This window comes from Coenobita brevimanus, chromosome 99 (genome assembly GCF_032717465.1).
Source record: "Coenobita brevimanus isolate Jiangsu-jjx chromosome 99, ASM3271746v2, whole genome shotgun sequence".
Classification (NCBI taxonomy): Eukaryota; Metazoa; Arthropoda; class Malacostraca; order Decapoda; family Coenobitidae; genus Coenobita; species Coenobita brevimanus.
Genome location: NC_137052.1, coordinates 13,797,332 through 13,822,801, shown reverse-complemented (window position 1 = coordinate 13,822,801; position 25,470 = coordinate 13,797,332).

Below are 25,470 nucleotides of genomic sequence, written 5' to 3'. Positions count from 1 at the left end.
TATGCAATATTATCCATATTTAGAAGCAACACTAACACCAACATCAGTGGTAGTTCATGTACCATTCATCACTGAAGACCTGTTCACAGTATACCAAATACACCCCTTCCCCTATAAAAATAACAACACTTTGGTCATCATCAACATCAACACAGACACTGAACTCATCATGGTCTCCAAGAGACGGGACATTGTCACTTTCGAAAGTGAATCAACGATTGAACGAAAGTGCCGCACATCCTTACATGCTGTTCATCTTTGTCCTGCGTACATTTTCACGTTTTAGGCTACTGATACAGTCCCTTGTGAAATGGCTATCATCAGAAATGACAATATTCATCATCATTGCAACTTCACTTTTGCTCCAGATAAACTTGTACACCATCAATGCATTGGACACTCACAGTTTTTTTATTTCCCTCATAACACATCAGTTTACATAGTCTGTCCAGATATACCACCATCTCATACATCAGCATCAGGATTATACATAGCACCAGACTACTGTGCGGTATTTACACCAGCCATGTCTACTTTATCCATCATCAATCACTGCGCCATTCTCAGTCATACACACAAACATTTCCACCCACTGCCTGATATGAACTTAAACATGATTACAAGTATTAAGCTGACTTCACCTAAGTTTGAAACTATGCAGCTGATCAATGAAACAATGAAGCCCTGGGAAGATTTGAGTTTGAGTATGTTCAACCCATATTATGTGTATAGCCCAGCACCTACTGTCTTTATAATCGTCTGCATTGTAGTTGCAGTACTGCTGTTCGCAGTGCACAGAATGCATGCAAGAATTGCTAATTTGGAGTCATTATTTAGTGGGGGGAGAGTTAACATCAAAGTTAACCCCCCTGAATGAAGTGTATATATTTTGTATATAGTATTAATTATATGAAAAAAAAAATACAAAGAAGAATGACCCATGTATGGCATACCAGTACCATTATCTTTAAATGAAATATTAATAACTCTTACCATAATCTTAATATTAAAACTATTTTTTTTTTCTTGCATGTATGCATTTCACTACAATAACCCAAGTACATACTGTATTACAGTTCAATAATTTACTTTAATGCATTTATTCAAATATGTATACAACTTGTTTAAAATGTAATATTACTGAATAATCACTATTTACTATAAATATTATATGTATACAATATTCATACAATTATGTTACTTTTACAATATTATGTATTTCACTTAATTAGCTTATAAGTTCATGTATTAATATGTTAGGACTATTAACTGTCGATGGTACGCCATTTTCGCGTGACCGAGCAATGTATTGGGACTCCATATTGTGGTTACAAATCATAATAGTTAGATAGATAAATAGATAGATAGAGAGACAGATAGAAGCAGGGAGTCAGATGATGAGAAGGTATTGTGTCTGCGAGAATCGAGCAATGCTAAACATGCTTACACACTCTTAACTCAAGGAATGCTTTATAGGCACACGACAGCGCCTAGTGACCATACACACACATACACACATACTCACACACAGGCTTCTAGAACTTTCCACTCACAAGGAACACACGTGACAACCCCTGCTACACCAGAATTTAGGAAAGAGAGCTCAGAAGGAGACAGGCGATAGAAGAGACAGGTCGCAGGGAGAAGGGCTTAGCAACTTGAGAGAGGGACAGAGAGAGCGAGACAGAGAGATAGCTAGCGGGACTCTATACTTCGATCTGTGTGAGAGACTTGTTAATATTTCCAAGACAAATAAAAATAGTCCCATACTATTCTTTACCTCTCCTGTCACTACATGACAAATGGGAAAGAAGATTAGCTACTTACAAAGCTACTCAAATATAATAACCGCTCGTCCACAAGTCTAATATATATAAAACTCCACTACAAGTAACTACAAAGTCTTTTATGACACTCCCACCATGGATTGCATGGATTAAACGCTGACCTTACGCAGGTTGCCTCGACCTTTAAGTGATTGTTCTCAAAATCGAGTCCCATCGTTCATTCTCCACCCTCAGGTCTAACACTGAGTTTGGGCTGTGTCATATCAAAACTGATTAAGTTGACTTTTCAATATGATGATGACCTTTTACCCATATATATATATATATATATATATATATATATATATATATATATATATATATATATATATATATATATATATATATATATATATATATTTCAAGAACACTATGCTAACCCATTGGCTGACTCTAATTCTTTCATTATAATTGGTTATAATCTGATGAAGATATGAAATATTTTGCACACACACACACACACACACACACACACACACACACACACACACACACACACACACATCAGCACGCACGTAAGTACACGCCCGCGCGAACTATCCACCAGGCAAAGCATTACATCTTCCATGCTGTCACAAGGAAGGGTATAACAATTAACCCACTTGGTCATTCGCAACCACGGCACCGGCCTCTTGCCCTAACTCTGCCCACACATGCTCTCTAGAGAGTCCTTGATGTATGTTATCTCATTCATGTTGATACTGTCTGTAACTGAGAAAGATGGTCTGGACTGAGAATATTGGAAGTATTCTCTGAACAAGTAGTTGCAAAGAAGGAATAAATCAAAGGCTGAGAGCCTTTAGTAGTTGCTCATGCCTAAAATGGTAATAAAAGTCAAACTCAGTATCTGTTCAAGATACCTGACCAAGCTGCATTTAAAAAAAAATAGAAGCCATATAGAGTGAAAAAGAGAGCGCGAGGAATGCCTAGCCAGATGTAACCAGTTTTATACAGCCTTCCTTTCTGTGTTCATCCTCCTTATTCTCATTCTCACTACTTACCTATTCCCAACACCTAGGTTGAATTAGCTGCGGTCCTTCACTGCAGTCTTAATAGACTTCAGAAATCTGCCATAATAACGCATTTTGTTTCTTACTGCATCTCACTATTTTATCATAGATTTGTATATATTCCTCTTTCATTTGGAAAACCCTCACTCCAAATAAATATGTCTTAGCTCAGCCTGTTACCATTGTACTCCCGACCAGTCTTCCTGTATATATGCATCCCCCTTCCATCCCTTCTCCTCCACCACTAAACTAATTCAGGTTATACTGATTACCCTCACGTTCTACAACAACCCACACTCCCCTAATTGTTCTCTTAACATCAGAAGTGCACCTAACAGCAATGGCTGTTATAAATCTGATGTCCAGGAATCCCAGCTGATAGACGTAACTAATTTGCATTTCCACCACAGTTTGAAGTGACCACCACCCTTTTCTTTTGTCACCAGTGTGCCACACAAGCGCAGCGGAAGCGAGTAGACGGCATTGCCAGCCTACTACATGGAACATGAGGGTTAAGGATGATGCAGTCAGATTCCTCATCATCCAATTCATGTACCATTGCTGTCACTCGGCAAGCCCCTGCCACCTCCAACCCCGTCAAGATGCCCACTTATGGAAGGAAGGAGTAGAGTGAAAGTGCTATTGGAAGTGAAATAAAGGGGACAGAGTTGTCAGTGTCGAGTGAAGAGATGAAACCTGAGGATGGAATTTAGAACGTAGAGAGTGACGTGGCCCAGCTTCCTTCCGTTCCTCTTTTCACAGCTCCTTGCCTCTGCTCAAAAGCGACACTGATTAACTTCCAGAGCCTGAGGACTTCTCTTATCTTTCTGATGCCTTGGGAGAATCCTCTGAGGTGTTGGACTCTGAAGACAACTATCAGGCGACCCAAAGTCCCGAGCAACTAAAACACTGCATTATAGCCGTCGAGACTGCTTCATGGTGCCCACACATCACCACCAGCTCATCGCTACCCACAACACCCGAGCCTGAAACTGGATGGGTGTGTGGGGAAATGCATATAACGTAAATCTGTACATCTATCCATCCATTATCTACACCAGTGTTGCCCCATGAGGAGCGTAGGAAATCTGTACATAAAAAAAAATAATAATAAAGTAATGTAATAAGTGGTATAGAAAAATATGCAAAACATATTGGTAGGGAATGAGTGTTTTTACGAAAGTAAGAAATGACGTTCATTTTGTGAGCTAAGACTATAGGAAAAAGTGCAGTTTTCTTGAACAGTAGAAGATAAGATGCATTACAGTCTTGAAAATATCTGTTATATGACCAAAATAACCGTTTAGAAATAAGCGTCATTTTTGTAGTGAAGTAAGTAATTAGAGAAAACAGTTTCTTATAATTATGAAAGTTATTAGATGACAAAGAAAACTACCGTGTAGAATGTAATTATTATGCCAAAAATAAATGCCAGAACTAAGTGGCATCCTGTAATAAAGTGAGGAGTTAGAAAAGTAAGTGCCTTATTGAGAGAGAGCATGCAATGTTTACTTTCAGTTAAGTTTGGAACTGAGCGGCCCGGCCGGACACAACGTCATGCTAAACAGAAGCCAATAACTTTACTCCTATGTGAAGTAGAGTTGAAATTCTTCCTCCATGTGATACATTCATTCAAAAAATTTTGTTACCAACTAAAAACTCAGCCATAAAGGGGCAGGCTAATCATTCCCAGCCCTATAAGTGTCTCCCAGTTGCTTTAACATCCTGTATTTCAGAGGTTTTCGAGTGTATTCTAAATAAAGTAATTTAAAAGCATCTTTCCTATCACAACCTTCTCTGTGATCGTCAGTATGGGTTCCACGAGGGATGCTCCACTGGTGATCTTCTCATCTACCTTTCCGACTCCTGGTCATCCTCCTTTCAGGACTTCGGCGAAAACTTTGCCACTGCACTTGACATCTCAAAGGCTTTCGATCGAGTCGGGCATAATCTTTAATTTCCAAACTACCCTCTTACGGTTTCTATCCTTCTATCTGTGCCTTCAACCCTTGCTTCCTTTCTGGTCGTTCGATAGCAGCCTTTATAGAAGACCACTGTTCTTCTCCTAGAGCTATCGATAGCGGTGTTCCTCAGGGTTCTGTCCTATCACCAAGGCTGGTAGTACGGTACGGTACGAAATATTTTTCGTACTCCGTACCTGGTTAAAATACCGTACCGTATTTTCGTACCGTACCCCAAGTTGTTTTTCCGTACCGTACAGCACGGAAAAAAATCCGTACCGTAATTCCGTACTTTTATCGTACCATCGGCAAAATATATAGTATCTATTTCTAGGCCTATATCACTATTCACAATAATACATTACATAATAATATATTTAGAGTTCATGTGTGGAGTAAGATATACTCCATTCTTACATATAGTAGTATGTATTTAGAAAGACATGTTGTACTTCAGTGTCATACAAAGTATTATTAGGCTGAAGCATACCTGTCAAAATACTCTTGGCTTGCCAGTGCTGCATAAATGTGTGTCTGAATAAAGTGTCAAAATTAGTCAAATATACAAGGAGTTCGTAGTTGCATGTACTCTCTAAGGCATTTTCATGTATTTAAGCCTAGGGTACGGTACGGTACGGAATTTTGCTCGTTTTACCGTACCTAAATCGTACCGTACCGTACTTCACGGAAAAAAACGTACCATAATTCCGTACCGTACTTTCAGCCTAAATATCAACCGTACCGTACCGTACTCCGTACCGTAATGCCAGCCTTGCCTATCACCAACTCTCTTCCTTTTATTCATCAATGACCTTCTAAGCTGCACATCTAACCCTATCCACACATACGCTGATGACTCCACCCTTCACTTTTCCATTCGCTTCCCGCAGCATCCATCTCACCAGTTGCTCAACAAACAAAAGATGCTGCTATGACACACCTAATATCTGACTTGGGTCATATCTCTGATTGAGGTAAAAATAACCTTGTTGCTTTTAATGCATCAAAAACTCAGTTCTTTCATCTATCTACCCGACAAAAATTTTCCACAGGAGTACCTTCTAATTTTTAACAATATCCAGATCAATCCTGCATCATCTTTAAGTATACTTGAGGTTTCATTCTCTCGGGATTTATCTTGGAAAGAACATATTACCTCTCTTGTATAATCTGCTTCCAAGAGATTGGGTATGCCAAGCCGGCTCTGTACCTTCTTTACCCCTTCACAGTTGTTGACTTTATTCACAGGTTTTATTCGTCTCTGTGTGAAGTACAACTCTCATGTGTGGGGAGGTTCCCCATACACAACTCTTCTCAACAGGGTGGAGTCAAAGACTTTTCGTCTCATTAACTCTCCTCCTCTTACTGGCTCCCTTCAGCCTCTTCTCTCTTCGCCGCACTGTTGCATCTTTATCATGTTTCCATCGCTTCTTCAATGGTCACTGCTCCTCTGAACTGTCTGTTTGCATCCCTCCATCACTACGGCGGTCACGTAGCACCCGCCTGGCAACGAACTCTCATTCCTTTTCTGTCCAGCTCCATAATGCAAGAATTAACTGTTCCTCCAAGTCCATCATGTATGCAACGCGTCAGCTCTGGAAATGCCTCCCTCTTTCTGTTTTTGGTACTGCCAACGATCTCCAGTCTTTCAAACGGAGTGTGTCCAGGCATCTCGAAATGAATGGACCTTGAATTTGGCTCTCTGTTATCTTGTTTTTGTTTTTTCTTGGAAGGGGCAATTTCCAGGCCCCTGGCCTTTGGTTCCCTCTTCCTTGCATTAAAAAAAAAAAAATAATAATAATAATAAGGAACCCCTTGGAATATCGAGTTTTCCAAGGAAGTGTTTGGCTCTAAACGGTGAACACCTCAGTTATGACATCAAATTGGGAAAGATTTTCCGTCACAACAATGTGTTTCTTGGTTTCAGTTCTAGCAAATAAATATCGGAGATTCTGCCTACAGTTCAATATCACGGAAATTGCGATAACATGGTGCTCACTCTATGATCGTCACGAGTTCACAAAGCGCAGTGCACTATTTTGTAAGCTCTTAGAAGGTAGAGAAAACGTAGGTATAAAAAACAAGTGTTACAGAGAAATTAATTTTTTGTGATAATTATTGTACAGTGATTTTGTATAATACGTCACAGAAAAAAAAATATGTATATTGGAATGAAAGTGAAAAGTGATCATTCGAGGCAGGTACTGTACAGTAGTTTTGTATTGTACAGTAAAGAAAACAAGTTTTAGAGTGAAAGTGAAAGTGATCTTTTGGGACAATCACAGGGAAGTCCCGTTTAGGAGCATCTGCTACATGAGAAACCGATGATACGAGGATGGGCAATTTAGACCAAAATTTGGTAATGCGAGCATGAAAACGGGATGTCACAAGAAAATGGTTTGACGCAAGTGAAAATTTCGAGAAACCAGCAGTTTACCACCACAGACTCATAGGGACAGTGACACAGAAGTGTGTGGGAGAACCTTGCAAGCCCTGGACACCACCCTCCACCTCACATCCTCTCCATCCCTTCCCCACCTCTCTCTCTCCCTCTCTCTCTCTCTTACACCAGCTGCGCCGTGGACGTTGGATTTTTTTTTCTTAATGCGAAGAAGAAGGAAACAAAGGCCACGAGCCCACAATAACCGTTCCTTCCACAAAAAAAAAAAAAAAAAAATACAAGAGAGAGCCAAATTCAAGATCCGTTCATTTCGAGATGCCTGGACACACTGCGTTTGAAAGACCGGAGATCATAGGAAGCAGGAAATACAGACAGAGGGAGATAGTTCCAGAGTTGACCTGTTGCATAAATGGAGGACTGAAAGTAACGCTTGCATTAGAGAGTTGGACAGAAAAGGCATGACAGTTTGCTGCTAGACTGGTGATACGCATCCGTCGTAGAGGTGGAGGAATGCATGCAGACAGTTCAGAGGAGCAGTGACCATTGAAGTAGCGATAGAAAAGAGATAAAGATGCAACAATGCAGCGAAGAGACACAGGTTGTAGGGAGTCAGTAAGAGGAGGAGAGCTGATGAGACGAAAAGCCTTCGACTCCACCCTATTAAGAAGAGCTGTATGTGGGGAGCCTCCCCAAACATGAGAGTTGTACTCCACACAGGGGCGGATAAAACCCGTGTATAGAGTCAACAACTGTAACGGGTAAAGAAGGAAAGGAGTCGGCTTAGCACAGATTTTACAAGAGATATAATATGAACTTTCCAAGATAAGTCCCGAGTAGATGAAACCCCAAGCATGTTCAAGGATGATGCAAGGTTAAGCTGAATATTATTAAACATTAGTGGGTACACCTGTGGAAGATTTTGTTGGGGTGATAGGTGTAAGAACTGAGTCTTTGATGCATTAAAAACAACAAGATTATTTTTACCCCAGTCAGAGATACGAGCCAAGTCAGATATTAGGTGTGCCATAGCCTCATCCCTTGTTTGTTGAAGTAACTGCTGCGATGGGCGTTAAAGGAACCAAATGGAAAGGTGAAAGGTGGAGTCATCAACGTATGAGTGGATAGGGTTATAAGTACAGCTTAGAAGGTCATTGATGAATAAAAAGATAAGAGTTGGTGATAGTACAAAGCCCTGAGGAACGCCACTGTTGATAGATCTAGGAGAAGAGCGATGGCCGTCTACAACAGCGGGTATATAACGACCAGAAAGGAAGCTAGAGATGAAGGCATGGATAGAAGGATAGAAACCGTAAGAGGGTAACTCGGAAATTAAAGATTAATGCCCAACTCTATCGAAAGCCTTTGAGATGTCAAGTGCAATGGCAAAGCTTTCGCCAAAGTTCCGAAAGAAGGATGACCAGGAGTCTGCAAGGTAGTTGAGAAGATCGCCAGTGGAGCGTCCCTAACGGAACCCATACTGACGATCAGAAAGAAGGTCGTGATAGGAAAGATGCTTTAAAATTTTTCTATTAAGAATTGACTCGATAACTTTTGAGATACAGGATGTTAAAGCAACTGGACGATAGTTAGAGGGTTGGGAATGTTCATCTTTCTTTGGGACTGGCTGAATGAGAGCAAACTTCCAGCAAGAAGGAAAGGTACAAATTGATAGACAACGACGAGAGAGTTTGCCTAAGCAAGGTGTAAGCACAGAAGCAGTTCTTGAGAACAACAGGAGGGACCCCATCAGGCCCATATGCCTTGTTAGTATTAAAGCCTGTGATGGCAGAATATGCATCAGGTGAAGAAATTTTAATGCCAGTCAGAGGGGGGAATGATGGAGGAATAGCACCGGAATCATCTAAGGTGGAATTGGAGGAGAAAGTCTGAGTGAAGAGATCTGCTTTGTCAGTAGAAGATATAGCTACAGAGCCATCAGAGTAGAAAACAAAGGTGAAGGATGATGAGGTAAAGTTGGTGTAAAGGTTTTTGGCAAGGTGCCAGAAGGAGCGGGAAGAATTCGAGTTAGAGAGTTAAGAGCATTTAGTACGGATGAAATTATTTTTAGCATAGTGAAGAACAGACTTAGCACGATTCCGAGCAGAAATGTATAAAAGATGTGATTAAGGGGTGGGTTGGCTCCGGTACCTTTTATTGGCCCTCTCCTTGTTGCGGATAGCATTAGAACAAGCGTGATTAAATCAAGGCTTTCTTGCATTACTCAAAGGATATGAGAAAGGAATGTATGCGTCCATGCCCGAGAAAATAACCTCCGTAATGCGCAAGGCACACTCAGATGGCTCCCGGCCATGGAAACAATTATAATTCATGGAAAATCAAAGAAGTACTGCCTGAGGGACTTCCAATCCGCAGCTCCAAAGTGCCACAGACGACGTTACCTAGCATGTGCCTTTTACCGATCTGTTATTGTCCTCTAGTGTTGTGCTACGACCTCAAAGAACAGAGGCTACAAAATGCCTCACAAGAGCACCCTTACCACTGCAGGTGCAGTTCCCGCCAACACCGTTTTCTCTCTTGTACTTCGATGACAGAAAATGCAGCCAGCCCCTGTGATGGTGGAGAGACAGGGGCGGCTAAACCAGACAGCATTTGTACTACTTTAGAAGTAAATTACAAACTTTATTCATGCTATTTCTTCTTTCCATTTACTTAACCTTTTAATGGCTGACCAATGATAAAATGATTCAGATATCTTCTATTTTGGAATGTTAGATCATACCGACAGTCCTTTTCGATAACAAGCAGAAATTACAGTTAACAAATATGTTTATATACATTTTTTATATGTTCCGAAACTGGGAACGTTGGCATTTTCATACTCCAGATATAACCAGAAAAGGATAACAGAAACAATTTCTGTCCTATTTTCTTTTTGTATACAGGTGCAGCCTCTACATCCTCTACTTCATCCGCAATCTCTCCGTTACCTCCACCTTTCTCTTCTTCCCCCACCTCAACTTCAAGTAAGCCTATCGTCAAATCCCTTTTAGACCTTTCTTTGCCTCCAGGGGAAGAAACCCCCTTCCCTCGCCGCCGTTCTTCTTTGCCCGAGTCATCCCAGTGGGCACAGCTCGTGAATTCCACATCTTTTAGTCATGGATATTTGGTGAAATCTCGTGTACACCAGTATTCACCAGAGATCTACATCTTTTCCACGTGGAAACTTAGCTGAGAAGATCTCGTGTAAAACTGGATGAGGAATTCATGTGAATTCTCTCAGAATAGTATAAGATGTATATGTGGTGGTAGAATTCACATGAAATAGATTAGTTCCGATTGTGATTCTGTATAGAGCAGTGAGTTAACGCCTTTTTTGGTATATATGAAAGTAAATACGTAGCCTGCCTATTAGCACTTTATAATATTTATTGATTGGAAATTAAGATACACCCACCCACCCACCCACCCACCCACACACACACATATATATATATATATATATATATATATATATATATATATATATATTGCCAGACGCCTCAATCCCGTTTGGGGTGGCCACAAACAAATCGCCTCCAAGTCGCCCTGTCCCCCACCATTTCACTGCCCTGCTCCCAACTCACACCCCCCTCTCTCATATACCTCTCCACCCCATCCCTCCATCTCATCCTCGGCCTCCCCACCCTCTTCCTCCCTCCACCTCACTCACATACACTCTCTTCGTCAGTCTTTCACCCTCCATCCTCTCCACATGGCCAAACCACCTCAGTGTGTTCCTCATAACGCTTCCTATCACATCCACATCGACACCACAACGCTCCTTTATATCCTCATTCGTCAGCCTGTCTCTCCACGTGACTCCACAGGCTCCTCTTAAATAACTCATTTCCACTGCTCTCACTCTTGACTTGTGTCCTTCCAACAATGTCCAAGCTTCACTTCCGTACGTTAGAGTTGGTATCACAATACTGTCATGTAGTAACTTTTTCACTTCCATGCTCACTTCCCTGTTTCTTATCACTGCTTTCAAGGAACCAGCAACTTTTCTTCCCTGCTGTACCCTGTCAAGCACTTCACCCTCCAAACCTCCATCCTTACTCATCACACTACCCAAATACTTAAACGTACTCACATTTTCCAATTCCTCACCATCTAACCTCGCTGTACATTCACTAACTTCACCTCTCTCAAAGACCATCACTTTACTCTTCCCTACATTCACCTTTAGGTTCCGTTTCTTACACACTCTCTCAAACTCATCCACCAAGCCTTGCAGCTCCCCTTCGCCTTCACTCAACAACACAGTATCATCTGCAAACAACAGTACAGGGAGTTTCCAAACACTATCCTCTCTCACCAGGGCCACTCCAACATCCACTACCCTACCTTGTACCTCTTTTATTACCCCATCCATGTACAGATTGAACAACCATGGAGACATGACACATCCTTGTTTCAAACCAACTTTCAAAGAGAAAAATTCACTTAGTTCACCATCCACACGCACTGCAGCCTTCGCACCATCGTACATACTCTTCACAGCATTCAACAACTTCCCATCTACTCCATATATTCTTAACACTTTCCACAATCCTTGTCTATCCACCCTGTCATATGCTTTCTCCAAATCCATGAAAGCCGCATACAACTTCTTTCCCTTCTCTAGAAACTTTTCCACTAAAGATCTAAGAATGAATATCTGATCTACACAACCTCTTCCCTTCCTAAAGCCTCCCTGTTCTTCTCCAACTAATTTCTCTGTTCTTTCTCTAACTCTGTCTATAAGTATCCTACCATACACTTTTCCTATTATACTAAGAAGACAAATGCCCCTATGATTACCACACACTTCTTTTTCCCCTTTTCCTTTGTACAGGGGAATAATTATACCTGACTTCCAATCCTCCGGGACTCTACCTTCCTCCCAGGCCAATCTGCACATCTTCCACGTCCATTCTACTACTATCTCTCCCCCATGCTTCAGCATTTCACCACACACTCCATCAATTCCTGGGGCTTTCCCCGATTTAACTTTCTTCATTGCTTCCACAACTTCTATCCTACTGATTTCTTCCTGTCTTCTCACCTCCCTCCTTCTCCCAGCCATTCCCCAGCCACTTATACTCGCATTACTTCCATCCTCTACGTTCAACAATTCCTTAAAGTGTTCTCTCCATCTGCTCACTTTTTCTCCCTTCTCCACTAGTAATCTACCATTTTTATCTTTCACTCCCCTGCTAACTTCACTTCCACCCTGTCTTACTCTTTTCACTTCTCTCCAGAACATTTTCTTACAGTCCCTCCACTTTACACTCAAATTCCTTCCAAATTCCTCATCCACTCTCTTCTTACTCTCTCTTACTAATCTTTTCACCTCTCTCTTCCTTTCCACATATAACTCTCTCTTCCGCCTCTCAACTTCTTTCACGCCCCTATTTCTTATCCATTCATTGTATGCTTTCTTCTTTTGTGCCACAGCCTGTTTCACCTCTTCAGTCCACCACGCTGTTACTTGCACCCCCCTCCGTCTTCTCTTCCTTCCACACACCACATCACATGCTGCACATATTTCTTCTGTAAATATCTTACACACACCTTCCACGTCTCCCATCTGCTCCAATTCATATTTGCCCAATCGTTCCTCCACTTCTCTCTTATACTCTGCCTTTTTCTCATCCTCTTGTAACCTTTCCACTCTCCTTGCAACTACTCCTTCCTCTCGTCTTTCCCTTCTTCTATTCCTCCATCTCACTTGCATCCTAATTCTGGCCACCACCAAGTAGTGGTCAGAAAGTCCACTCCCCCAACCTCTATACACTCTTGCATCCTTTACACATCTTCGCATCCTTTCATCCACACACACATAATCAATCATTGCCTTCCTTTCATTCAGTTCACCACCCACCCTTCTCATCACTCGCCATGTATACCTGTGGATCATTTTATGCCTGAAGAGGGTATTGGCTATCACCAACCCCCTCCCAGCACAAATGTCCACTAATGCACTCCCATTCTCATCTATCTCGGCAGGCACACCCCACTCACCAACTATTCCATCCACCTTCACATTACCAACCTTACCATTCATATCACCAATCAAAAACACTCTCTCATTCCTTCCAAACTTTTCCATGCACACTTCCACACTTGTCCAGAACTCCTCTCTCACTCTTCTAGCACGATCTTGCGTTGGCGCATACACACACACAATCGCCCACATTTGTATTCCAACTTTCAACTTTACCCACACAATCCTTGACCCAACTGATCCATACTGTCTTATGCTCTTCTTCCATCTTTTACTCACAACTATACACACTCCTTCCTTTGCCCTCTCATGCTCATCTACTCCTGCACATATACCCCATCCATACTCCCATTCTCTCACACTTTCTCCCTTCCATTTTGTTTCAGTTATTCCACATACATCCACTTTCGCACCCTCAAGCACCTGGACAATCTCTCTCTCTTTCACCTCATCATTCGCTCCTCTTACATTCCATGTACTCATTACCAAGTCCTTTGTCCGGTCCTGGGTCGTCATCGTTTGGTCAGTCCTTGTCCGAGGCTTCTTGTTTGTTTTTTTAGTTAGTTGTTTTCCGGGGAGGGGCACTAACCCTCCGCCAACCCTTTTAGTCGCCTTTTACGACAAGCAGGGATACTGGGGGAGTATTCTTGAAAAACCCCCTACCCCCAGGGGTATATATATATATATATATATATATATATATATACCCCCCCTGTGGCGGGGGGGACACAACCTGGCCTCACTATGGGGTGGTGCTACTACTCTGCGGCCGGGTTGTGTTAGGAAGAATACTGCCACCGTATTCCCTGCGTGTCGTAAAAGGCGACTAAAAGGGGCGGGGTGAGGGGACTAGGGACCCCCTCCTTTGTTTTTTTAGTTCTTAAAAAGAGACAGGCCAGAGAAAGGGACGGGGGATGGAGTTATCCCCGTACCCTGAAGATTGGGTCTATGAATGTGCGTGGATGTAGTACAATTGAGGCTAAAAGGGAGGAGATTGGGAGAATGTTTGTGAGAAGAAAGTTGGATGTGTTAGCTTTGAGTGAAACGAAGATGAAAGGGAAGGGGGAATATATGTTTGGAAGTGTGAATGGAAGATTGTCAGGTGTTGATAGAGGAAGGGCAAGAGAAGGTGTGGCCTTGTTAGTGAGTCCGGAAGTGCAGCAGTGTGAGATTGAATGGAAGGAGGTGTCATCGAGACTGATGTGGGTGAAAGCGAAATTTGAACGTGAGTTGTGGGTGTTTGTGAGTGCATATGGGCCTGGTAGTGAAAGGGATGAACAAGAGAGGGAGTCTTTCTGGAATGATGTTGATGAGTGTCTGCAGAGTTTTGGAGCGAATGTGAATGTGGTAATGATGGGAGATCTGAATGCTAGAGTGGGAAATGTAGCAGTTGAAGGCGTAGTTGGTATGCATGGTGTGCCTGGAAGAAATGAAAATGGGGAACGAATCATAGCGATGTGTGTTGAGCGAGAGATGGTGATTGGGAATACGCTGTTTGAGAAGAAAGATATTTATAAGTATACATGGGTGAGACAGGAGGGTGGAAGGGTTGTTGATAGAGCCTTGATGGACTATGTGGTTGTGTCTAGGAATGTAATAGGAAGATTGTTGGATGTGAGAGTTCTGAGAGGGGAGGGTGGAGGTATGTCTGACCACTACCTGGTGGAGGGAAAGTTAAGAGTAGGTAAGAGATGGGTGAGAGCTAGGAGGGTTAGGTGTGGCAGGGAGGTTTTGAAAGTGAGTGAGTTGGATAAAAGAGAGAAAAAGATAGAGTATCAGGAGAAATTGAAAGATGAGTGGAACGCAGTGAAAGATCGGGAAAATGGCAGTGTGGAGGAGGAATGGCAGTTGTTTAAGAGTGCTGTGGTGGAGCATGCAGAAGAGGTGTGTGGTGTGAGACGTGTGGGTGGTGGTGTAAGAAAAGGATGTGAATGGTGGTGCGAGGAAGTAAGTATGGCTGTGGCTGAGAAGAGACGTGCATATGAAGTGTGGCTGCAGAGGAAGGATGAGATGTCATATGAAAGGTATAAGGAAAAGAGGAATAGAGCGAGAAGGGCTGTGCGTGATGCTAAAGTGGCAGCAGATGAGAGGTGGGGTAGGCGGCTGACAGAGAATTTTCAACAGAATAAGAAAATGTTTTGGAAGGAGGTGAAAAGGGTGCGAAAGGGAGAGTCTGGGAAGGAAGAACGAGTAAAAGCAGAGGATGGAGGGATGTTAATTGAGATGGATGCAGTAAGGAAGAGATGGGCAGAGTATTTTGAAAGATTGTTAAATGTAGAGGAGGAAAACGTGGCTGAGATTGTGGCAGATAGAAGGGTGCAAGGAATAAATGTGTTGGGAGAGTTGAATGATTCTTTGATCACGAAGGAGGAAGTGGAGAAGGCAGTAAAGGAGATGAAAACAGGGAAAGCTGCAGGTATGGATGGGTGTGCTGTGGAATGCCTGAAGGGTGGTGGAGTGACTATTGTTGACTGGTTAGTAAGATTATTGAATGTGTGCTTTGAGAAAGGTATGGTGCCAATTGACTGGGCAAGTGCTTGTGTGGTCCCGTTGTATAAAGGCAAGGGTGATAAGTATGAATGTACTAGCTTTAGGGGTATAAGTCTGTTGAGTGTTGTAGGTAAAGTGTATGGTAGAGTGTTAATTATGAGAGTTAGAGAGGGTACAGAGGGAGTGATTAGTGATGAGCAGTGTGGCTTTAGGAGAGGGAGGGGATGCGTTGATCAGGTGTTTGCTGTGAGACAAGTGTGTGAAAAGTATTTAGCGAAAGGCAAGGATGTGTTTTGGGCATTTATGGATTTAGAGAAAGCGTATGATAGAATTGATAGGGAGGCTTTGTGGACTGTTTTAAGATTGTATGGACTTGATGGTAGGTTACTAAAAGGGGTGAAAAGTTTTTATGTAAATAGTAGAGCGTGTGTAAGAGTGGGAAATGCTGTGAGTGATTGGTTTCCCGTGAGAGTGGGGCTGCGACAGGGATGTGTGATGTCGCCTTGGTTGTTTAATATTTACATGGATGGTGTTGTAAGGGAGGTGAATGCAAGAGTTTTAGGTGGTCTGAGTCTGGTAAATGTTGATGGAGGAGAGTGGAATCTGAAGCAACTGCTGTTTGCAGATGATACTGCATTGGTGACTGATTCAGAGGAGAAATTGAGACAGTTGGCAGAGGAGTTTGGAAGGGTGTGTGAAAGGAGGAAATTGAAAGTAAATGAGAATAAGAGTAAAGTGATGAAGTGTACGAGGTTGATAGATGGTAGGGGGATGAATATAGTTTTGAATGGTGAGTTGCTTGAGGAGGTAGATTGTTTTAAATATCTAGGGTCACATGTTGCTGTGGATGGAAGAATAGATGCAGAAGTGAAGTTTAGAATTAATGAAGTAGGAAAGGTGCTGGGAGGAATGAAAAAAGTGTTTAAATGTCGTTCGCTTAGAATGGATGTAAAGAGAAGGCTGTATGAGAGTGTTGTGGTACCGACTTCGTTATATGGGGCTGAAACATGGAATATGGGTGTAGCAGAGAGGAAAAGTTTGAATGTAATGGAGATGAGATGTCTGAGGAGTATGTGTGGAGTGACGCGTATGGATCGAGTGCGAAATGATGAAGTGCGAAGGAGAACTGGAGTTGTTCGGGAGATGGCTGGTAGAGTTGAGCAGAGGGTGTTGCAATGGTTTGGGCATATGGAGAGAATGGATAATGAGCGATTGGTGAAAAAGATAACTAGATCTGATGTGAGAGGTGTAAGACTGAGAGGAAGACCACGAATAGGATGGATGGACAGTGTGAAGAGAGCGCTGGATGCGAGAGGGATGTCTGTTGAGCAAGGAAGAGTGGCTGTGCATGACAGAAATAAATGGAGAGAAATTGTGAATGAATAAGTGATGACGCAGCCCTGAGGGGATATTCTCCCGCATTTGGTCTGATCAGCTAGTCAGGTCAGGTGCGGGTAAGGGGATGGGTCTGTTATGATGTGGCAGGGGTAAACCAGTTCTGCTGTCGGGCCGTGCTGTGGATGTCACTGCTTGCATTGCGCAGTTGACCCTTGTGCGGTGTGATGCGGTGAGGATCTGTCCGTTCTCCCCTTTGGGGCTAAGATGCGAATGAATGTGTTTGAATGGATGAGTAAATGGAGAGTGAGTCGTCCTGTCTCGGCTACCTCCCTTTCCTTGGGGGAAGCAGCCTAGGTATATATATATATATATATATATATATATATATATATATATATATATATATATAAGGATATTCCCAACATTGTCGTTTCTATTGCTCTTTGGGAATATCTTTGAGGGACAGAAAAACATCATCTTTGGTGATTTGATCATCATCCCCGAGCTAGGCAACTATTGCCATATAGCCCCACTAAGTTACAGGAGCGCGCTACCACTCCCGCCAACGGTTACCCATACGAGGCTCGAACTCGCAACCTCGCGATTGCGAGTCGGACGCTCTACCTCTGAGCCACCCAGCCCTCTTCATCTTTGGTCAGAGAGCAGACTAAATTAGTAAAAGATATTATAGAAGTTATAAAAGAACAGAAATGGAGGTGGGCAGGTCATGCTGAGATATATATATATATATATATATATATATATATATATATATATATATATATATATATATATATATATATATATATATATATATATATCATCAGCCATTTAGTTCCTGAACAAAGGCCTCCTCAAACCTTCTCCATGAATTCCATATTTGAAACAGACAGACAGACAGACTGAAGTGGTTGTGGATAATTCATTACCTAAAATGATTCTCTCTCTTAATTAAGATATATAAATTATGGTACAGTAGATATTCATGATATTCAAAGTAATACTTTTTATGTGCTTATTAAACATTTTCTTTATTATTATTATTATTATTATTATCATCATTATTTTTAACGAATGCGAAATAATACTAGATCATCGACGTAAACACCACGCCTCAAACACAGTGTGCCATGTTCGTTACAATCTAGCCAAACTTTCTCGCTAGATATAGAGGAATTGACTTCAATCATGTATAAATATTACCTTTTACATCTAATGACATTCTATAAATGTTATAGTTATTTGAGCCATTTTAAATGATATTTTAATATCTGTGGCATTATTCTAGATATTTTGCCATTCCATCTTGCTACCTATAGCGAAGTTTGAGTATTTTCAATGGTAAAACCTTGCACAAACATTCAAATCCCGCGTTTACCATACGTCCAAAGGCACAGGCTTTGAGGGAAGGTAAGATTTTTGAAGTACTCTATCAATTTTCAATATCAAAAGTTAATCATATATAAGCTTGAGGTATAAAGACTAGTGTGTTGAAGAAATTTGCTTTAGGTATAAAGACTAGTGTGTTGAAGAAATTTGCCTTAAAAAAACTATTCAACCACACAGGCTCGGTCTAAATAGCCTAGCCTATCTGCATGATGTATAGGGCCTAGGTTAGCCTAAAGGCTAGGCATTAATTCTGGGTGGTGCGCTAATTTAGGTAGTATTACATTTCGTTTAGTCACACCCTAGGGGAATTCCGGCCTTTCCAATGATATTTACTCCTCAGCTTAGGGGGGGTTTCGTATATGACATTTTTCTCGCAAATATGTCCTTTAGGTGTTTTTGTTCATGCAGTATCAACTCACTGTATAGTCATGGCTTGGGGAGGGCGACGTTAGCCCGTCCCTGCCCTCAAATTTATGAGCTTTCACAGTTAATGTAAGTTAGGTTGAGGATTAAATTGGGTTGGATTAGGTCTGATTTGGTAGGTTAGGTTAGATTAAAAAGCACTTTGTTCAATTTTAATTCCCCCCTTTTTTTTTTTTTGTATATGTCTTCAACCACGTACAGGGATTAGGCCAGGTTAGGTTACGTAAGATGCTTTTGCAGTTAATGTAGGTTAGGTTGGGGGTTAAATTCTGTTGGATTAGGTCTGATTTGGTAGGTTAGTTTAGTTTGATTAACCTGATAGCTGCTACGTACATCATATGAAGAATAGCATGCAACTGCTGCGTACGTCATATGCTCAAGCTCTTATTTAAAAAAAAAATGCACGCTACATTTTTCACCCATATGTCCGCAAGTAGCATACCACAGCCAAACTAAGGTAAATAATGAACTCATATTTGGTTTCCTATTCTTTTCCATGCACTCTTTCATTTATATGAGCAAAAATTATTTTTGAAGAAAAGAGAATCCCATTTTTTTGTGCATGGAGGGACTGACCATGAAACCTAATGCCACAGTTACTGAGTTAAAAAGCACTTCCTTCAGTTTTATTTCCCCCTTTTTTTTTTTTTTTTTCAAATATTTCAACCATGCACAGGCATTAGGCCAGGTTAGGTTAGGTTAGGTTAGATTAGATTAGGTTAATACTAAAAGGTAAATAATTTGTTCGCTTTTACAGTTTTCAACTCGTATTTGACTTCAACCCCTTAATGGGAGTTAGGACAGGTTTGGGTATGTGATCATGTGGTTGAAAGTACTGTCAGTTAAAATCAAAATAAGGGTAAATCCTGTCTCCAGAGAAAAAATTAAATTTGTTATATATGTATATATATATATATATATATAGTACCAGTTTAAGGATATTATTTCGAATTTGACTTCACCCAATTACAGGCCTTAGGATTTGTTTGCGGTGGAAATTGTTCCCTAAATCATGCAAAAAATGGTTACTTCTTACCAATACTGAAAAAAAATAAAAATAAAATACAGTGGGCTTGCACAGTACAAGAGTGGATGGGCAGTTCTTGTCCTCGCACACTTTGAAATTGTGCACTGTGAATACATAATCTTATGAGAAAAATTACATATGGGCGGTACTCCCTCATACCTTGACATTTTTTGACCCTTAGAGACATAATAAAGGGAAAAATTTTCAGACATATACTGTGGATATAGCTACAATAACAAAAATATGGTCAGTCATCTTAACAACAGTAGACAACATGCCTGATGGACGTAAATAACAGGGGTTCCGAGGCACGGCAGCACATTTAAATGTCCCCGCTGCACCACCCCCCACACCGGGTGTGTTTAACAGTTGCCATTGTTGTATTATTCCAGGCTTTGATGAAGAAATTTATGGCCTTTTGACTGTTATATTTCTTCCAGAATGCAGCAAGTCATTATGGTGGGAGTTGCATTATGCCAGGTGAAGCAGGTGGGACTGTGTAGGTGGAGGTGGCTGGTGAGTCATGGGGGGGCAGTGGAGGTGGAGGGGCCGGTGGGAGGCGAGTCAGGGGAGGTGGTGAGGGGCGGATCCTCCATCTCCTCGCTACTGCTCACATTTTTCCTTCATCTCTTCTTGTTTGTCTGCGTCATTCCTTATCTTATTATGGACGTATTTGCTGTATAACAACTTGGTATTCGCAAAATAACTTTTTTTTTTTATGCGAGGAAGAAGGAACCAAAGGCCATGAGCCCGCAGTAACAGTTCCCTCCAAGAGAAAAACAAAATACAATGGAGAGCCAAATTCAAGATCCGATCATTTTTAGATGCCTGGACACACTGCGTTTGAAAGACTGGAGATCATAGGCAGCAGGAAATACAGACAGAGGGAGACAGTTCCAGAGCTGACCCGTTGCATAAATGAAAGACTGGGAGTAACGGTTAACTCTTGCATTAGAGAGTTGGACAGAAAAGGGATGAGAGTTTGCTGCCAGACGGGTGCTATGCACCCGTCGTAGAGGTGGAGGAATGCAAGCAGACAGTTCAGAGGAGCAGTGACCATTAAAGTAGCGATAGAAAAGAGATAAAGATGCAACAGTGTGGCGAAGAGACAGAGGTTGAAGGGAGTCAGTAAGAGGAGGAGAGTTAATAAGACGAAAAGCCTTTGACTCCACCCTATTGAGAAGAGCTGTATGTGGGGAGCCTCCCCACACATGAGAGTTGTACTCCACACAGGGGAAGATAAAACCCCTGTATAGAGTCAACAATTGTGCAGGGGTAAAGAAAGAGTGGAGTCGGCTTAGCACACCCAATCTCTTGGAAGCAGATTTCACAAGAGATGTAATATGATCTTTCCAAGATAAGTCCCGAGTAAATGACACCCCAAGCATGTTCAAGGATGATGCAGGATTAAGCTGAATATTATTAAATATTAGTGGGTATACCTGTGGAAGATTTTGTCGGGTTGATAGGTGTAAAAACTGAGTCTTAGATGCATTAAAAATAACCATATTATTTTTACCCCAGTCAGAGATACGAGCCAAGTCAGCCATTAGATGTGCCATAGCCTCATCCCTTGTTTGTTGAAGTAACTGTTGAGATGGGTGTTGCGGGAACCGAATGGAAAGGTGAAGGGTGGAGTCATCAGCGTATGAGTGGATAGGGTTAGATGTACAGCTTAGAAGATCATTGATGAATAAAAGGAAGAGAGTTGGTGATAGGACAGAGCCCTGAGGAACACCACTGTTGATAGATATAGGAGAAGAACGATGGCCATCTAGAACAGCGGATATAGAACGACCAGAAAGGAAGCTAGCGATGAAGGCACAGATAGAAGGATAGAAACCGTAGGAGAGCAGTTTGGAAATCAAAGATTTATGCCAGACTCGATCGAAAGCCTTTGAGATGTCAAGTGCAATGGCAAAGCTTTCGCCATGTCAAGTGCAATGGCAAAGCTTTCGCCAAAGTCCCGAAAGGAGGATGACCACGAGTCTGAAAGGTAGGCGAGAAGATCGCCAGTGGAGCGTCCCTGACGGAACCCGTACTGACGATCGGAAAGAAGGTTGTGATAGGAAAGATGCCTTAAAATTTTTCTATTGAGAATTAACTCAAAAACTTTTGAAATACAGGACCTTAAAGTAATTGGACGATAGTTGGAGGGTTGGGAGTGGTCACCCTTCTTTGGGACTGGCTGAATGAGAGCAAACTTCCAGCAAGAAGGAAAGGTACAAGTTGACAGACAAAGGCGAAAGAGTTTGCCTAGGCAGGGTGTAAGCACAGAAGCACAGTTCTTGAGAACAACAGGAGGGACCCCATCAGGCCCATATGCCTTGTTAGTACCGAGGCCAGTGATGGCAGAAAATACATCAACTGAAGAAATTTTAATGTCAGCCATGAGAAAGTCAGAGGGGGGAAGTGATGGAGGAACAGCACCGGAATCGTCTAAGGTGGAATTGGAGGAGAAAGCCTGTGCGAAGAGATCTGCTTTATCAGTAGAAGAAATAGCTACAGAACCATCAGAGTAGAAAAGAGGAGGGAAGGATGATGAGGTAAAGTTGTTAGAAAGATTTTTGGCAAGGTGCCAGAAGGAGCGGAAAGAATTCGAGTTGGAGAGTTGAAAGCATTTAGTATGGATGAAATTATTTTTAGAAGAGCAAAGAACAGACTTAGCACTATTCCGGGCAGGGGTGGTTTGGCTCCGGTACCTCTTGTAGGCCCTCTCCTTGTTGCGGACAGCATTAGAACAAGCGTGATTAAACCAAGGCTTTCTTGCGTTAGTCAAAGGATATGAGAAAGGAATGTATGCTTCCATGCCTGAGAGAATAACCTCCGTAATGCGCAAGGCACACTCAGATGGCTCCCGGCCATGGAAGCAATAATCATTCCAGGGAAAATCAAAGAAGTACTGCCTGAAGGCCTCCCAGTCCACGGCTCCAAAATGCCACAAACGACGTTTCCCTGGAGGGTCCACAGGCCGTACCGGAGTAATAGGACAGGTTAAGTTAATAAGGTTGTGATCGGAGGAGCCCAACGGAGAGAAAAGATTAACAGAGTAAGCAGAAGGATTAGTTGTGAGGAAGAGGTCAAGTACGTTGGAGCTCTCTCCAAGGCGGTCAGGGATACGGGTAGGGTGCTGTACAAGCTGCTCTAGGTCATTAAGGATAGAAAAGATGTAGGCTTGTTCACCAGGTGGATCCGTGAAAGGAGAGGAGAGCCAAAGGTGGTGGTGAACATTGAAATCTCCTAGAATGGAGATTTCAGAGAAAGGAGAAATGGATAGAATGTGTTCCATCATAGAAGTAAGATAGTTGAAGAATTTTTGATAGTCAGTAGAATTAGGGGATAAGTAAACAGCACAGATATATTTAGTCAGAGAATTACAGGAAAGCCGAAGCCAGAGTGTAGAGAATTCAGAAGAATCGAGTTCAGGAACACGAGAGCAAGATAAGTCGTTGCGTATATATACTGAACAGCCACCTTTGGCTTTGAAATGAGTATAGAGAAAGTAGGAGGATACAGAAAAGGGTTTGCTGTCAGTTGCCTGAGACAGCTGGGTCTCCGTTAGAAAAAGAAGGTGAGGTTTAGAGGTGCTCAACAGAGCGAAAGTTAGAGGAAAGGCCGCAAATGTTGCAGAAATGAAGAAGAGAGTCATTGATCGAATCCAAAGAAGTGAGTCATTCATCGAATTCAAACATTATTAAAGACTAAGTCTACTAATACCAAGTCGGTTCTCTTTCCATCAGGGGGCAGGTAGGTGTGGCTTGTGTATGACGTCAGTTGGCTTAAGTAACAGAAAATGTATAAAACCGCAGATTCAAATTAAACATTTATAACAAGGGATAACGAAGCAGGGGAAAAAGTGCTTCCTGCACACCCCTAAACCTTCCATCACACATTTCAGTCCCTTCCTTCACTTCACCGAACCGAAAAATATGTTATAGTCTGAGTAAAGGAGAAACATCCATCCTTCAACAATGGTCAGGAGTCAACTGAGCTGGTGTTTTGTGTCAGAGCCAGTCGACGTCACTTCGTTACTCTGCCCCCTGCACGAGCTTGGAGCCGTTTTAGAAGGAAATGAACCAACTTGGTATTAGTAGACTTAGATTAAAGAAACCGCGTTTCTATTCTAACTTACTGTTATTGCCAAAATCATTATTGTCAAAGTCATTATTGGCGAGATCTTACTGTAGACTCCTCTTGAGCACCTTCCCCATGAGCCTCTGAAGTCGCAATGGGCCCGTTGTGCAGGAAGCGGGGTCGCTTAGTCAGGGAAAATAGTGGTTTTGGGCCACTCCTTACCTCTACCTTGCGGATTGTGGGCTAAACTTGCGCAGTGAAGGTTTTTTGGTTATTATTTTGGTCACTCTCATACTATGCGATTCGCGTACTGCGAACTCACGTACTGTGTGAGACCACGGTACTATGAACTGTATAGATATGAAATATTAACATGTTGCCACTGCAATGTTGCCATACTATGTACTGTGTCTCGCTGACTCTATGACTCTTGTGTTTATGTCCCATGTGTCAGTTAGTTAGACGTGACAATGCCGCATCTAGCTAGCCAGCCCAGTCCTAGTCAGTTCCTTACCAGCTTTCGCCCTGTTACTAGATGCTGGTACCCTGTTTTCTGCCCTGCCTGTATCCTCAGTAATAAAGTCGTCCCCAGTCCTCTGCGTTTCTCCAGGACCTTCCCTTCAGCCTTACCCTCGCTGGAACCAGTTAGGAGGTTCCATGACATCATACCATGGCACAGTGAGTAGTTGGAGTGACAGCGCAAGACTGGGGACGCAAACGACTGCCGCCATTACCGACGCCAGGGACATTGACTTGGACCCTTACAATGCCACCCCTGGATCTAAAGTGTTTTGTGCAGTGTTTAGTGTGGTGTTTAGTGCAGTGTAGTGTTCAGTGCAGTGTTCCTGTGGTGTCGTGTGTGCTTTAGCATGGCAGAAAGACGCGCCCCGGCACTCACGTCGCCTAAACCAGATAGAGAGAGAGAGCGGACACCCTCCTGCTCAGACCGCTACCGGGTGACTAAGGAGAGTTGACAACCCTCGCGACTCCACCACCGCTCGCCCGCTCATGTGCACACGCACACACAGACACGTACATATACCCCACCCGACTGACTGCACTTGTGACACATCACACTGCCACGCCAACCACACCACCCTCATGCAAGCACCTGCGCTGTGACAAGGCACTGCACATCCTCCGGCACATCTTCCCGACTACGACGACAACGTATCCAGAATGGCAGGGGGACGAGATCCACAGGGAGACACCACTGAGGAGTATGAAGACAGTGCTACATCTTCATCGCTCCCACCGCTCACATCCAATTCGCCCGACACACCTCCCATACAAGCCGATGGCAACGACCTACTTTGCCTCGCTCACCACACACAAGATATATTACATCTTGTACAGTTCCTGCAAGTATCCCATCAGCAAGAAGAACGAAGAAGACAGCAAGAGGAGGAAGTCAGATGTAGAGAAGAAGAAAGAAGAAGACAGCAAGAGGAGGAAGTCAGACGTAGAGAAGAAGAAACAAGAAGACAAGAAGAAGAAACAAGAAGACAAGAAGAGGACAGAAGAAGACAGGAAGAGCTCGCC